The 16,823-nt window shown below is 45.2% G+C and overlaps 1 long non-coding RNA gene across 1 annotated transcript; it reads right to left on the bottom strand.

Moving 5' to 3' along the window:
- Positions 1-1,123: 1,123 nt before the first annotated feature.
- Positions 1,124-4,298, bottom strand: LOC121549609. The gene is made up of 2 exons (XR_005996842.1): positions 3,994-4,298; positions 1,124-1,514 (listed from the first exon to the last, which is right to left on the bottom strand). It is a non-coding gene; the product is annotated as an uncharacterized LOC121549609 (long non-coding RNA).
- Positions 4,299-16,823: the final 12,525 nt, after the last annotated feature.

Here is a 16,823-nt window from a genome sequence, read left to right as displayed (position 1 = left end):
TTTGTCTGTGTTACTGTGTTATATTCTCAAATGAACATTACCTTTTTGTTCAGTCATAAGCTCTAAATTTGTTTTATTTGATTGTCACAATTTTTTCAGGATATCAGCCATGTGAACCCGTTTTGCAGCTGATAATGGCATGCAACACCAATGCAGCTATAGGCCTACAGCAGTGGTTCCCAACTCCAGTCCTTTAGTACCCCAAACAGCACACTTTTGTTCTAGCCCCAGACAACATACTTGATTCAACTCATTGAGGGGCTGATGATTAGTTGACAAGTTGAATCAGGTGTGTTTGTCTGTGGCTACAATAAAACGGTACTGTTGGGGGGGTACTCGAGACCAGAGTTGGGAACCACTGGCCTACAGTATGATGGCATTAGAGCCAATTTATTTTAGAGCCTCCGGAGGCACGCAGAGGCCAAATTGAGCTGCGTACCGCAACGCTGTGCGCCTCTCAAATGTTGTAACAATGCGGAGGGCTCCGTATAGCTCCGCATTGACATGATTAGTTGACGGTAAGTGGGGGCGGGAGGTCCTGTATAAACACAAACTCACTTCCTTAACAACAGCTCTGTGCTGCTCCGCGAAGCGCAATAAGTATGGATGCCCTGACTTCTGCAGAGGCCATTTCACCGTAAATGCTGCACAGACAATGCAGAAGTTGGTTTGACCATGCAGCGCCTTTAAGCCTTATGGGCATTTACAATGCACCCCTTGACATTGTGCATCTGAAGCAGATAATAGCTTAACTCACACACTGTTCACATATTGTTCAGCTATATGTTCTCAATTAAAAAACGATACCAGTAGACAATGTATATGAGGCTAATAATTATACTACATTTTGTACATGCCTTGTACTGACATGACATTATTTGGTACAAATACAACCCTTGTAGTCTAGGTGGTGAAATGTCAGAATGCAGGAGATGGGATCCTTAGCTTAAAACATACACACAACTACTACTACCACCAAGTTCAATGCCAGATACTTTTCTCCAAGAAGGTCTGAGTGGCACTTGGAGGTGCCACTGTGATAATGAAGATGGTTTGCCAAAGACTACCACAACAATTACATTGTCTATGCTAAATGTGTTTAAATTGTAAAGAAAGAAAATAGTTGGGCTATAAGAAATATGTTTTATTCAATAGGGCTAGGCAAAGCAGAGATGACAAAATACTTTTCATTTCATCCATACAATAATATAGCCTATTATTAAAGTACAGTATGTTTACAATATCATAAACAAGAGTCTTTTGCACGATCCAAATGACATTTTATATATATTCATACGGTTTAAGGGGGCACTTGTCATGACGACAAGGTGAAGGTGCTCTACTCAAAATGCACTGCATATAACAACCATCTTGTATAATTGAGGGACGTCTGCTTTCATATCTGGAAAATGACAAAGTAGTAGAAGTAGAAACTGATGCTGCTGCAGCATTGCTCATCTTCACAGTGGGAATCCAGTTGACATGGGTGTCTTGATAGAGGTCCGATGGTGAACCTACAATAGTACATAAACAAATGAAAAGCACACCTGATGTTAGAATATCACTTCTTCTGGTCACCTATACCACCAGGGCTCTTAATTGTTTGGTTATGTTTAATTAATTCAGGTGTTTTAGTGTCATATAAAGATTAAATCTATCGTTGGGCTTGAACAACCAATATTCAACACAGCAGGTTGTCTTATCCCATTGAGGCCTTTGTCCTATGCTGTAATGTCCATACATTTTCCCTCCTCTTATGAATAAAGTTCTCAACAAATTATCAATGGGTTATCATATTAATTTATGAATTTTCTCTACAAAACTCTTGAGCGTGCCGTCTCTAGCCAACTCTCTTGCTATCTCTCTCAGAATGACCTTCTTGATCCAAACCAGTCAGGTTTCAAGACTGGTCATTCAACTGAGACTGCTCTTCTCTGTGTCACGGAGGCTCTCCGCACTGCTAAAGCTAACTCTCTCTCCTCTGCTCTTGTCCTTCTAGACCTGTCTGCTGCCTTTGATACTGTGAACCATCAGATCCTCCTCTCCACCCTCTCCGAGTTGGGCATCTCCGGCGCGGCTCACTCTTGGATTGCGTCCTACCTGACCGGTCGCTCCTACCAAGTGGCGTGGCCAGAATCTGTCTCCGCACCACGTGCTCTCACCACTGGTGTCCCCCAGGGCTCAGTTCTAGGCCCTCTCCTATTCTCGCTATACACCAAGTCACTTGGCTCTGTCATATCCTCACATGGCCTCTCTTATCATTGCTACGCAGACGACACACAACTAATCTTCTCCTTTCCCCCTTCTGATAACCAGGTGGCGAATCGCATCTCTGCATGTTTGGCAGACTTATCAGTGTGGATGACGGATCACCACCTCAAGCTGAACCTCGGCAAGACGGAGCTGCTCTTCCTCCCGGGGAAGGACTGCCCGTTCCATGATCTCGCCATCACGGTTGACAACTCCGTTGTGTCCTCCTCCCAGAGTGCGAAGAGCCTGGGCGTGACCCTGGACAACACCCTGTCGTTCTCCGCTAACATCAAGGCGGTGACCCGATCCTGTAGGTTCATGCTCTACAACATTCGGAGAGTACGACGCTGCCTTACACAGGAAGCGGCACAGGTCCTAATCCAGGCACTTGTCATCTCCCGTCTGGATTACTGCAACTCGCTGTTGGCTGGGCTCCCTGCCTGTGCCATTAAACCCCTACAACTCATCCAGAATGCCGCAGCCCGTCTGGTGTTCAACCTTCCCAAGTTCTCTCACGTCACCCGCTCCTCCGCACACTACACTGGCTTCCAGTTGAAGCTCGCATCTGCTACAAGACCATGGTGCTTGCCTACGGAGCTGTGAGGGGAACGGCACCTCCGTACCTTCAGGCTCTGATCAGTCCCTACACCCAAACGAGGGCATTGCGTTCATCCACCTCTGGCCTGCTGGCCCCCCTACCTCTGCGGAAGCACAGTTCCCGCTCAGCCTAGTCAAAACTGTTCGCTGCTCTGGCACCCCAATGGTGGAACAAGCTCCCTCACGACGCCAGGACAGCGGAGTCACTCACCACCTTCCGGAGACACTTGAAACCCCACCTCTTTAAGGAATACCTGGGATAGGATAAAGTCATCCTTCTACCCCCCCTTAACCCACCCCAAAGAAAGGGGAAAAGAAAAAAAAACATATTGGAAAGTGGTTATCCCACTGGCTATAAGGTGAATGCACCAATTTGTAAGTCGCTCTGGATAAGAGCATCTGCTAAATGACGTAAATGTAAATGTAAATGTAATGAATATATGATAACCACTGGTGTTTTTTGGGACAATAAGGTCCTCCAGGCTATATGGACGTCATATTGTACAATTTGCAGATTAAGAGGATTTAGGCAGTAGGTTAGGAGAATTAGGTTATGGTTAGGAAAAAGGTTAGGGTTAAAATGCAAAAACATTAATTGTGACAATTTGACAAAAGCTGGATCCCTTTTAGCCAGGACCCTCTTTTCATAGGCCTAGATTACATGGTTGCATTCAAGACAAGGTTGTTTTTATTGATCTGTTGTCAGTGTCAGTAGAATAGGCCTAGGCTACCATCGTATTAAAAAAGATTCTGCTTATTTCTCCAGTCATATAAAATGTAGTAGATTTGCATGAAATGTTTATCAAAGGCCACATTTTTCCCGTGCAAAGGAAACGTCTCTGATATAGCCTATGCGCTTATTAATAGACTAAATTATCATTATCCAATCTACTCATAACATTTGGAATAGCTAGTAGGCTTACATTTGTCTGCAAATGCGATGATAGAGGCATGGAATCCTTTGTTATAAAGGTGGATTTTTATGGTGAAAAAGAGCTTCTTCAAAACTTGAAACTCACGCTAAATATGCTAATTGCTAGACTACAAGCTATCTAGCTAGCTAATTTTGGCTAACTTAGTGTTGTTGTTAATACCTGGTTAGCATAACTGTTAAACTAAACTCGAAATCGATCAGACTTGATTTACCAGTGATGAAATGACCGTAGCAGACCCGTTACTGACAGTTGTCTGGGTTCAGGTCTTGACGGGCAAAAAGGTTTCTTCGTTTTCTGACAGTTCTTGAGTCTTATCTTGCTGTCACCAATTGTGTTTTATGATTGTGGAAATCTGAAAAAAAAAAAAAATCCTCGTTGTCTTTCCTTCCTTGTTAGAGCAGCCAAATACTCTATAGAAAATGACAGTGGTGATGAGTCAACTAGTTTTAGGCACTGTTATCATGCAGTTTGGGGTAGCCACTCGGCTGTTGTTGTCAGAAGAATTAATGCGGTGGTCTTCCAACATGGCCGCCAGGAGGCGTCAACTGCAAGCACTCTATTGCTGGCAACATAGCCTGCACTTTTATTTCTGCCAACCGTACTAGTCATGATTGCGGTAATCTATTTAAAAGTCCTGCCCAACCCCTCAGTTTAAACGTTGCCTTTCATCTTACTGTTTGGCATGCATTAAATCATGAACATTCTATCCTTGAGGTGTTCTTGTCTATTGTCACATAAATGCTTTTGCATTTAGCCTTGGGGAATGCACATTGCCAATTATAATAATAATATAATAATAATATGCCATTTAGCAGACGCTTTTATCCAAAGCGACTTACAGTCATGCGTGCATACATTTTTTTTTGTGTATGGGTGGTCCCGGGGATCGAACCCACTACCTTGGCGTTACAAGCGCCGTGCTCTACCAGCTGAGCTACAGAGGACCAAAAGAGGGTCCTGGCTCAATTCATATTTTTTTCATGACTTTGACAGGTAGGCTAAATATTTAGAGACCATTATGTTTAGTTAATAAATTATGGGTAATATGCATACATTTCTAACACTAGTAGGAGCTAGTAGGCTGTCTTCAGCCCAAATAACTGTTGGGGAGATTGAAAAAATAGAAAGTGTGAGATGGTGTGATCACATCAAACATGGATCAAAAAGGCAACTTTCTGAAATCATCCTACAGAGGTTCATCCAGGTCAGATGTTTTCTTTCTTTACAGTGGTTCCACACATTCGTGACACTCAAGTTGTATGGGGAAAACATTACTTATTGTATTCTGTTATATTCCATTATATTAATTCTTACTATAAAATATAGGCCCTACATGTGTGTTGACTTTGATCAGGGCAGGGGAATGTACCCAGCTAGCACATTTGATTCCTTGGAAGTAGTGGGAACGTAAGCTTTCGGTTTTCCATTGGTTCTGGGAACGAAGCCATACGTTTCCTGACAGGTAAAACATAACTTTTTTTAAATGTTCTGAGAATGGAAGTGAACATTTTGCCTGTTCTGGGAACGGTAATTTTTAGGTTGCTGGGAGGTTATGAGAATGTTTTACTGTGGCTCCTTGAAAGTTTTCCTGGGAGGTTTCATTAACGCTCTGAGAATAGAAATTATAGGTTATTTTTAGGTTTTTTAATAAATTCCTTAAAACTTTCACCGAATGTTTCAATAAGATTTTTAATAACACTGCTAGTTTATTTTGGGTTAACTTCCAAGCACTTAGGCATTCATCATGCAAACACATTTCTTTTTTATTGTGACATGGCATCAGTGAGATTCAAACCACTGTGCCACCAGGATGGAGCTAGCATGCCATGTTTCTTTACGCTTACAAAGTTGTTCCTTTTAGTCTATTAAAACAGACCCCATTTCAAAGGAAACAAGTACTCATTAAGATCAGGTGTGGCCAACTAGTGGGTGCGGCCAACACACCTGAACACCCTTAACAAGATATAGGATAGAGAGTTTTGTCGATGATGAGAATGGAATGTATATGTTTTTAAATAACATTCTAAGAACGTTCTCTGAACATTATTCAAGTTTTTTTATGAAACGTTTTCTTAACGTTTTGAGAACCTTTTTTAAAATAGAACAATGAGGAAACCTGTAGGAAACGTTATGCTAAAGTTATGAAATTCCCACAGAAGAATGTTGCTTGTTAACGTTCTTGGAACAATTTGAGAACATTCCCAATGTCAAACCAGTTGGAGAACGTTCCTAGAACATTACCAAAATTCGAATTAAATGTAACATTCTGCTAAAGTAATGAAATTCCAAGAAAATAAAGTTATTTTGTCAAGTTCCCTAAATGTGCTGAATTGTTCCAAAGCCAAGCAAATATCCTGCACTATTCCCAGAAAGTTGTGGGAAGGTTGTATGCAAAATAACCATATGACAACCACACTCTCACCAAGCTCTAAGAAACATATGGTTCTCGGAACATTATGTGCTAGCTGGGTAGGCTAAGTGTGTCTCTTGTCTGTCGAATATTTATTTCATTTGCATGGCACAGCCATGGGCTACACAGACCAGTAACATAATTAAATTCAAAATATGCTATTCTATTCTTTTGAAAAGAAATGTTATTAGTCTTATAATGTTTCTTAGGACCTGCATAAATAAATAAATAATATATTTATTTGTCTAGCCAGCCCATATTATTACCAGAACATATCTGACGATGTTTTGAGTAGCCAACATTTTATTCACCATAACAGGAAAATAAAAGTGAATTATTTACAAATTATTTACAAAAAGGCTATGGAAAGCTAGGACAGCCTAAAAACATGCCACTTCGATACAGTTAGGTTAGGAGAACTTATGCAGCAGGTTAGGAGAATTAACGTAGCAGGTTAGGAGAATTAGGTTAAGGTTAGGCTTCGGGCAAAATGGTGTGTGTTTAGATATTCCCATGCCAAGCTGCTAACTTACTGTTGTGAATGTGAAGAAATAAAAGCAGTGGAAGGTCTGAATTTAGAGGAATTTAGAACATGCAGCTGTCAGGTGACCATGACAACGGTCACAACCACAGGGTCAAAATTGAATGTCTCTTGCTCCTTTCATGGCAAAAGCTATATATATATATATACAGTGGGGAGAACAAGTATTTGTACACTGCCGATTTTGCAGGTTTTCCTACTTACAAAGCATGTAGAGGTCTGTAATTTTTATCATAGGTACACTTCAACTGTGAGAGACGGAATCTAAAATAAAAATACAGAAAATCACATTGTATGATTTTTAAGTAATTAATTTGCATTTTATTGCATGACATAAGTATTTGATCACCTACCAACCAGTAAGAATTCCGGCTCTCACAGACCTGTTAGTTTTTCTTTAAGAAGCCCTCCTGTTCTCCACCCATTACCTGTATTAACTGCACCTGTTTGAACTCGTTACCTGTATAAAAGACACCTGTCCACACACTCAATCAAACAGACTCCAACCTCTCCACAGCCAAGACCAGAGAGCTGTGTAAGGACATCAGGGATAAAATTGTAGACCTGCACAAGGCTGGGATGGGCTACAGGACAATAGGCAAGCAGCTGGGTGAGAAGGCAACAACTGTTGGCGCAATTATTAGAAAATGGAAGAAGTTCAAAATGACGGTCAAGCACCCTCGGTCTGGGGCTCCATGCAAGATCTCACCTCGTGGGGCATCAATGATCATGAGGAAGGTGAGGGATCAGCCCAGAACTACACGGCAGGACCTGGTCAATGACCTGAAGAGAGCTGGGACCACAGTCTCAAAGAAAACCATTAGTAACACACTACGCCGTCATGGATTAAAATCCTGCAGCGCACGCAAGGGCCCCCTGCTCAAGCCAGCGCATGTCCAGGCCCGTCTGAAGTTTGCCAATGACCATATGGATGATCCAGAGGAGGAATGGGAGAAGGTCATGTGGTCTGATGAGACAAAAATAGAGCTTTTTGTTCTAAACTGTCACACTCTGGCTCCGGGACTGTGTGTTAGAGCCAGGGTGTATTTCATTTGGTGGTGTTGGGGATGGGTGTGTTTCATTTGTTTGTGTTTAGTGGTGATTGGTCAATGACTCCCAATCGGAGGTAACGAGTGTCAGCTGTCGGCTCGTTATCTCTGATTGGGAGCCATATTTAAACTGTGTGTTTTCACTTTGTGGTTGTGGGTTTTTGTTCCATTGTTCTATGTTACGTGTTCCTGTTCAGTTGTAGTCACTGAGGACGTTACGATCGTGTTTTGTTTCGTTTTGCGTGTGTGCGCTTTACATAATAAAGTATGTACGCTTATCACGCTGCGCCTTGGTCCGCTCATTTTGAAGACGATCGCGACAGAAAAACCCCACCATCAAAGGACCAAGCAGCGTGTCCAGGAGCCTAGGGTCTGGACATGGGAGGAGATTTTGGACGGAAAAGGGTCCTGGACTTGGGAGGAGATCCTGGATGGGATGGATCGCCGTCCATGGAGCGAAACTGTGGAGAGGCGACGGAGAGAGGAGCAACGGCGTCGGCAGGGCCATCGTCGGAAGGACGAGAGGCAACCCCAAGAAATTTTTGGGGGGGGGCACATGGCTTGGGCGGCTGGGCAGCAGGAGGCTGCCACAGGTAGACGTGGAGAGAAGGCTACCGGAGTACGGGAGCCATTGGCGAGTAGAGGGAGGGAAGTTGTTGTGGCACGGCGTGAGAGACTGAAGTGTGTTACCAGTCCGGTCCGGCCCGTTCCTGAGCCCCGGTTAAGGCCAGTGGTGTGTGTTCCCAGTACGGACCGGCCTGTGTCTACTCCACGCGTCAAGCCCACGGTGTGCGTCGCCAGCCCAGCCCGGCCTGTTCCTGCGCCACGTACGAAGCCTACGGTGTGCGTTGCCAGCCCAGCCCGGCCTGTCCCTGCGCCACGTAGGAAGCCTACGGTGTGCGTCGCCAGCCCAGCCCGGCCTGTTCCTGCGCCACGTACGAAGCCTACGGTGTGCGTCGCCAGCCCAGCCCGGCCTGTCCCTGCGCCACGTAGGAAGCCTACGGTGTGCGTCGCCAGCCCAGCCCGGCCTGTTCCTGCGCCACGTCACGAAGCCTACGGTGTGCGTCGCCAGCCCAGCCCGGCCTGTCCCTGCGTCACGTAGGAAACCTACGGTGTGCGTCGCCAGCCCAGCCCGGCCGGTTCCTGTGCCACGTACGGAGCCTACGGTGTGCGTCGCCAGCCCGGCCCGGCCTGTTCCTGCCACTCGCACCAAACCAGGGGTGCGAGTCGCCAGCCTGGTCCAGCCCGTTCGGCTATTCGCACCAAGCCTCCTGTGTGTCCCCAGAGTCCTGTGCGTCCTGTTGCTGCTCCCCGCACTAGCCCTGAGATGCGTGTCCTCAGCCCGGGACCACCAGTTCCGGCACCACGCACTAGGCCTTGTGTGCGTCCCCAGGATCCGTCAGCCAGCCATGAGCAGCCAGATCCGTCAGCCAGCCATGAGCAGCCAGATCCGTCAGCCAGCCATGAGCAGCCAGATCCGTCAGCCAGCCATGAGCAGCCAGATCCGTCAGCCAGCCATGAGCAGCCAGATCCGTTAGCCAGCCATGAGCAGCCAGATCCGTCAGCCAGCCATGAGCAGCCAGATCCGTCAGCCAGCCATGAGCAGCCAGATCCGTCAGCCAGCCATGAGCAGCCAGATCCGTCAGCCAGCCATGAGCAGCCAGATCCGTCAGCCAGCCATGGGCAGCCAGATCCGTCAGCCAGCCATGAGCCGTCCAGCCAGGATCCGCCAGAGCCGTCCAGCCGGGATCCGCCAGAGCCGTCCAGCCGGGATCCGCCAGAGCCGTCCAGCCGGGATCCGCCAGAGCCGTCCAGCCGGGATCCGCCAGAGCCGTCCAGCCGGGATCCGCCAGAGCCGTCCAGCCGGGATCCGCCAGAGCCGTCCAGCCGGGATCCGCCAGAGCCGTCCAGCCGGGATCCGCCAGAGCCGTCCAGCCGGGATCCGCCAGAGCCGTCCAGCCGGGATCCGCCAGAGCCGTCCAGCCAGGATCCGCCAGCCAGCCAGGATCCACCAGAGCCAGCCAGCCAGGATCCGCCATTTAGTCCGGTGCTGCCCCTTAGCTCGGTGTTGCTCCTTATCCTGGTGCTGTCCCTTATCCTGGTGCTGCCCCTTAGTCCGGTGCTGTCCCTTAGCTCGGTGCTGTCCCTTATCCTGGTGCTGTCCCTTAGTCCGGTGCTGCCCCTTAGTCCGGTGCTGCCTCTTAGTCCGGTGCTGCCCCTTAATCCAGGTGGGTTAGGTTGTAGGGTGGTCAAATGGAGGAGGCTACTAAAGCGGGTAGTGACTATGGTGGGGTGGGGACCACGACCAGTGCCAGAGCCGCCTCCGAGGAGCAACACCCACCCAGCCCTCCCCATTTTTTGGGTTAGGCGCGGTCGGAGTCCGCGCCTTTGGGGGGGGGTACTGTCACACTCTGGCTCCGGGACTGTGTGTTAGAGCCAGGGTGTATTTCATTTGGTGGTGTTGGGGATGGGTGTGTTTCATTTGTTTGTGTTTAGTGGTGATTGGTCAATGACTCCCAATCGGAGGTAACGAGTGTCAGCTGTCGGCTCGTTATCTCTGATTGGGAGCCATATTTAAACTGTGTGTTTTCACTTTGTGGTTGTGGGTTTTTGTTCCATTGTTCTATGTTACGTGTTCCTGTTCAGTTGTAGTCACTGAGGACGTTACGATCGTGTTTTGTTTCGTTTTCGTGTGTGCGCTTTACATAATAAAGTATGTACGCTTATCACGCTGCGCCTTGGTCCGCTCATTTTGAAGACGATCGCGACATAAACTCCACTCGTCGAGTTTGGAGGAAGAAGAAGGATGAGTACAACCCCAAGAACACCATCCAAATCATGAAGCATGGAGGTGGAAACATCATTCTTTGGGGATGCTTTTCTGCAAAGGGGACAGGATGACTGCACCGTATTGAGGGGAGGATGGATGGGGCCATGTATTGCGAGATCTTGGCCAACAACCTCCTTTCCTCAGTAAGAGCATTGAAGATGGGTCGTGGCTGGGTCTTCCAGCATGACAACGACCCGAAACACACAGCCAGGGCAACTAAGGAGTGGCTCCATAAGAAGCATCTCAAGGTCCTGGAGTGGCCTAGCCAGTCTCCAGACCTGAACCTAATAGAAAATCTTTGGAGGGAGCTGAAAGTCCGTATTGCCCAGCGACAGCCCCGAAACCTGAAGGATCTGGAGAAGGTCTGTATGGAGGAGTGGGCCAAAATCCCTGCTGCATTGTGTGCAAACCTGGTCAAGACATACAGGAAACGTATGGTCTCTGTAATTGCAAACAAAGGTTTCTGTACCAAATATTAAGTTCTGCTTTTGTGATGTATCAAATACTTATGTCATGCAATAACTTAAAAATTACTTAAAAATCATACAATGTGATTTTCTGGATTTTTGTTTTAGATTTCCGTCTCTCACAGTTGAAGTGTAACAATGATAAAAATTACAGACCTCTACATGCTTTGTAAGTAGGAAAACCTGCAAAATTGGCAGTGTATCAAATACTTGTTCTCCCCAGTGTATATATATATATATACAGTGAGGGAAAAAAGTATTTGATCCCCTGCTGATTTTGTACGTTTGCCCACTGACAAAGACATGATCAGTCTATAATTTTAATGGTAGGTTTATTTGAACAGTGAGAGACAGAATAACAACAAAAAAATCCAGAAAAACGCATGTCAAAAATGTTATAAATTGATTTGCATTTTAATGAGGGAAATAAGTATTTGACCCCTCTGCAAAACGTGACTTAGTACTTGGTGGCAAAACCCTTGCTGGCAATCACAGAGGTCAGACGTTTCTTGTAGTTGGCCACCAGGTTTACACATCTCAGGAGGGCTTTTGTTCCACTCCTCTTTGCAGATCTTCTCCAAGTCATTAAGGTTTCGAGGCTGACGTTTGGCAACTCGAACCTTCAGCTCCTCCACAGATTTTCTATGGGCCTAAGGTCTGGAGACTGGCTAGGCCACTCCAGGACCTTAATGTGCTTCTTCTTGAGCCACTCCTTTGTTGCCTTGGCCGTGTGTTTTGGATCATTGTCATGCTGGAATACCCATCCACGACCCATTTTCAATGCCCTGGCTGAGGGAAGGAGGTTCTCACCCAAGATTTGACGGTACATGGCCCCATCCATCGTCCCTTTGATGCGGTGAAATTGTCCTGTCCCCTTAGCAGAAAAACACCCCCAAAGCATAATGTTTCCACCTCCATGTTTGACGGTGGGGATGGTGTTCTTGGGGTCATAGGCAGCATTCCTCCTCCTCCAAACACGGCGAGTTGAGTTGATGCCAAAGAGCTCGATTTTGGTCTCATCTGACCACAACACTTTCACCCAGTTCTCCTCTGAATCATTCAGATGTTCATTGGCAAACTTCAGATGGCCCTGTATATGTGCTTTCTTGAGCAGGGGGACCTTGCAGGCGCTGCAGGATTTCAGTCCTTCACGGCGTAGTGTGTTACCAATTGTTTTCTTGGTGACTATGGTCCCAGCTGCCTTGAGATCATTGACAAGATCCTCCCGTGTAGTTCTGGGCTGATTCCTCACCGTTCTCATGATCATTGCAACTCCACGAGGTGAGATCTTGCATGGAGCCCCAGGCCGAGGGAGATTGACAGTTATTTTGTGTTTCTTCCATTTGCGAATAATCGCACCAACTGTTGTCACCTTCTCACCAAGCTGATTGGTGATGGTCTTGTAGCCCATTCCAGCCTTGTGTAGGTCTACATGTCCCTGACATCCTTGGAGAGCTCTTTGGTCTTGGCCATGGTGGAGAGTTTAGAATCTGATTGATTGATTGCTTCTGTGGACAGGTGTCTTTTATACAGGTAACAAGCTGAGATTAGGAGCACTCCCTTTAAGAGTGTGCTCCTAATCTCAGCTCATTACCTGTATAAAAGACAGCTGGGAGCCAGAAATCTTTCTGATTCAGAGGGGGTCAAATACTTATTTCCCTCATTAAAATGCAAATCAATTTATAACATTTTTGACATGCGTTTTTCTGGATTTTGTTGTTGTTATTCTGTCTCTCACTGTTCAAATAAACCTACCATTAAAATTATAGACTGATCATTTCTTTGTCAGTGGGCAAACGTACAAAATCAGCAGGGGATCAAATACTTTTTTCCCTCACTATATATATATACATGCAACATACCGTGAATCCTATGTGAAAGCAGCAGTAAAGAAAAGTTTGCAAAAAGTTTGCGGCTTGCTAAAGTTGGCGTCAAAACATCTTGGTTTGAGAGATGTATATGTCTCTCTGCCTGTCTGTCTATCTGTCTATCTGTCTATTGATAGCTGCATGCTGAAGGGCATTTTTCAGACTATTTTCTATTTTTTACCTTTTCTTCAAGCTCTTCACTTAACCCTCACTTTCGCTGACACCAGTAATCCTATTTGAATGTCTGGATGAGGGACGGTTAACCTTTCCTGACATCAAATTTAACTGGATGAAATTAGTCAAACACATTTGAGTGGAGCACATTGTAATTTTATTTTATCCATCATGATAAAGTGTTCTTAGCTTTGACACAGATAATACAGTTCACCACTGAGTTTGATTGCTTAGAATTGGCCATTACTATTTGTCTTTTTTTATCATAATAAGCTCTGAATAATTGTGGTTTTGGGCCAGACTTACCGCCCCCAAAGAATTAGAGTTTCATCCTTCATGTTCCACTATCGTCCTCTGTACTGATTCTGAACTAATTGAATTCAGTTGAATAACTTTCCCAAGGGAAACTTCACATATGACTTTGATTGGTGGAAGGCCTGATTGGTGGAGTGCTGCAGAGATGGTTGTTCTTCTGGAAGGTTCTCCCATCTCCACAGAGGAACTCTGGAGCTCTGTCAGAGTGACCATCGGGTTTTTGGTCACCTCCCTGACTCAGTTTGGCCGGGAGGCCAGTTCTAGGAGAAGTCTTGGTAGTTCCAAACTTCTTCCTTTTAAGAATGTTGTAGTTCACTGTGTTTTTGGGGACGTTCAATGCTGCAGAAATGTTTTGGTACCTTTCCCCAGATCTGTGCCTCGACACAATCCTGTCTCGGAGCTCTATGGACAATTCCTTCGACCTCATGGCTTGGTTTTTGCTCTGACAACTGTGGGACCTTATATAGACAGATGTGTGCCTTTCTAAATCATGTCCAATCAATTGAATTTACCACAGGTAGACTCTCAAGGATGATCAATGGAAACAGGATGCACCTTAGCTCAATTTCGAGTCTCATAGCAAAGGGTCTGAATACTTTTGTAAATAAGGTATTTCTGTTTTGTATTTTTTTTTAAATTTGCAAAAAACTTAAATAATCTGTTTTCGGTTTGTCATTATGGGGCATTGTGTGTAGATTGATGAGGAAAAAAACAAATGTAATACATTTTAGAATAAGGCTGTAATGTAGCAAAATGTGGAAAAAGTCAAGGTGTATGAATACTTTCCGAATGCATATATATATACTTTACCAGTCAAAGGTTTGGACACACCTACTCATTCAATGTTTTTTCTTTATTTTTTACATCGTAGAATAATAGTGAAGACATCAAAACTATAAAATAACACATATGGAATCATGTAGTAACCAAAAAAGTGTTAAACAACTCAAAATATTTTTTATATTTGAGATTCTTCAAATAGCCACCCTTTGCCTTGATGACAGCTTTGCACGCTCTTGGCATTCTCTCAACCAGCTTCATGAGGTAGTCACCTGGAATGCATTTCAATTAACAGGTGTGCCTTCTTAAAAGTTAATTTGTGTAATTTCTTTCCTTCTTAATGCGTTTAAGCCAATCAGTTGTGTTGTGACAAGGTAGGGGGGGTATACAGAAGATAGCCCATATTATGGCAAGAACAGCTCAAATAAGCAAAGAGAAACAACAGTCCATCATTACTTTAAGACATGAAGGTCAGTCACAAAAACCATCAAGCACTATGATGAAACTGGCTCTCATGAGGACCGCCACAGGAATGGAAGACCCAGAGTTACCTCTGCTGCAGAGGATAAGTTCATTAGAGTTACCAGCCTCAGAAATTGCGGCCCAAATAAATGCTTCACAGAGTTCAAGTCAAAGACACATCTCAACATCAACTGTTCAGTGGGGACTGTGTGAATCAGGCCTTCATGGTCGAATTGCTGCAAAGAAACCACTACTAAAGGACACCAATAATAAGAAGAGACCTGCTTGGGCCAAGAAACACAAGCAATGGACTTTAGACCGGTGGAAATGTGTCCTTTGGTCTGGAGTCCAAATTGGAGATTTTTTGTTCCAACCACTGTGTCTTTGTGAGACGAGGTGTGGGTGAACGGATTATCTCCGCATGTGTAGTGGAGGAGGAGGTGTTATGGTGTGGGGGTGCTTTGCTGGTGACACTGTCTGTGATTTATTTAGAATTCAAGGCACACTTAACCAGCATGGTTACCACAGCGTTCTGCATCGATACGCCATCCCATCTGGTTTGGGCTTATTGGGACTATCATTTGTTTTTCAACAGGACAATGACCCAACACACCTCCAGGCTGTTTGACCAAGAAGGAGAGTGATGGAGTGCTGAATCAGATGACCTGGCCTCCACAATCCCCCGTCCTCAACCCAATTGAGATGGTTTGGGATGAGTCGGACGGCAGAGTGAAGGAAAAGCAGCCAACAAGTGCTCAGCATATGTGGGAACTCCTTCAAGACTGTTGGAAAAGCATTCCAAATGAAGCGGGTTGAGAGAATGCCAAGAGTGTGCAAAGCTGTCATCAAGGCAAAGTGTGGCTATTTGAAGAATCTCAAATATAAAATATATTTTGATTTGTTTAACCATTTTTTGGTTACTACATGATTCCATATGTGTTATTTCATAGTTTTGATGTCTTCACTATTATTCTACGATGTAGAAAATAGTAAAAATAAAGGAAAACCCTGGAATTAGTAGGTGTCCAAACTTTTAACTGGTACTGTATATACATATACAGCGGGGAGAACAAATATTTGATACACTGCCGATTTTGCAGTTTTTCCTACTTACAAAGCATGTAGAGGTCTGTAATTTTTATCATAGGTACACTTCAACTGTGAGAGACGTAATCTAAAACAAAAATCCAGAAAATCACATTGTATGATTTTTAAGTAATTAATTTGCATTTTATTGCATGACATAAGTATTTGATCACCTACCAACCAGTAAGAATTCCGGCTCTCACAGACCTGTTAGTTTTTCTTTAAGAAGCCCTCCTGTTCTCCACTCATTACCTGTATTAACTGCACCTGTTTGAACTTGTTACCTGTATAAAAGACACCTGTCCACACACTCAATCAAACAGACTCCAACCTCTCCATAATGGCCAAGACCAGAGAGCTGTGTAAGGACATCAGGGATAAAATTGTAGACTTTCACAAGGCTGGGATGGGCTACAGGACAATAGGCAAGCAGCTTTTTGAGAAGGCAACAACTGTTGGCGCAATTATTAGAAAATGGAAGAAGTTCAAGATGACGGTCAATCACCCTCGGTCTGGGGCTCCATGCAAGATCTCACCTCGTGGGGCATCAATGATCATGAGGAAGGTGAGGGATCAGCCCAGAACTACACGGCAGGACCTGGTCAATGACCTGAAGAGAGCTGGGACCACAGTCTCAAAGAAAACCATTAGTAACACACTACGCCATCATGGATTAAAATCCTGCAGCGCACGCAAGGTCCCCCTGCTCAAGCCAGCGCATGTCCAGGCCCGTCTGAAGTTTGCCAATGACCATCTGGATGATCCAGAGGAGGAATGGGAGAAGGTCATGTGGTCTGATGAGACACAAATAGAGCTTTTTGGTCTAAACTCCACTCGCCGCGTTTGGGGGAAGAAGAAGGATGAGTACAACCCCAAGAACACCATCCCAACCGTGAAGCATGGAGGTGGAAACATCATTCTTTGGGGATGCTTTTCTGCAAAGGGGACAGGACGACTGCACCGTATTGAGGGGAGGATGGATGGGGCCATGTATCGCGAGATCTTGGCCAACAACCTCCTTCCCTCAGTAAGAGCATTGAAGATGGGTCGTGGCTGGGT

The sequence above is a fragment of the Coregonus clupeaformis genome, chromosome 34 (assembly GCF_020615455.1).
Source record: "Coregonus clupeaformis isolate EN_2021a chromosome 34, ASM2061545v1, whole genome shotgun sequence".
Classification (NCBI taxonomy): domain Eukaryota; kingdom Metazoa; phylum Chordata; class Actinopteri; order Salmoniformes; family Salmonidae; genus Coregonus; species Coregonus clupeaformis.
Note: the sequence above shows the minus strand (reverse complement) of the source record. Positions and strands in the feature narration are given on the sequence as shown.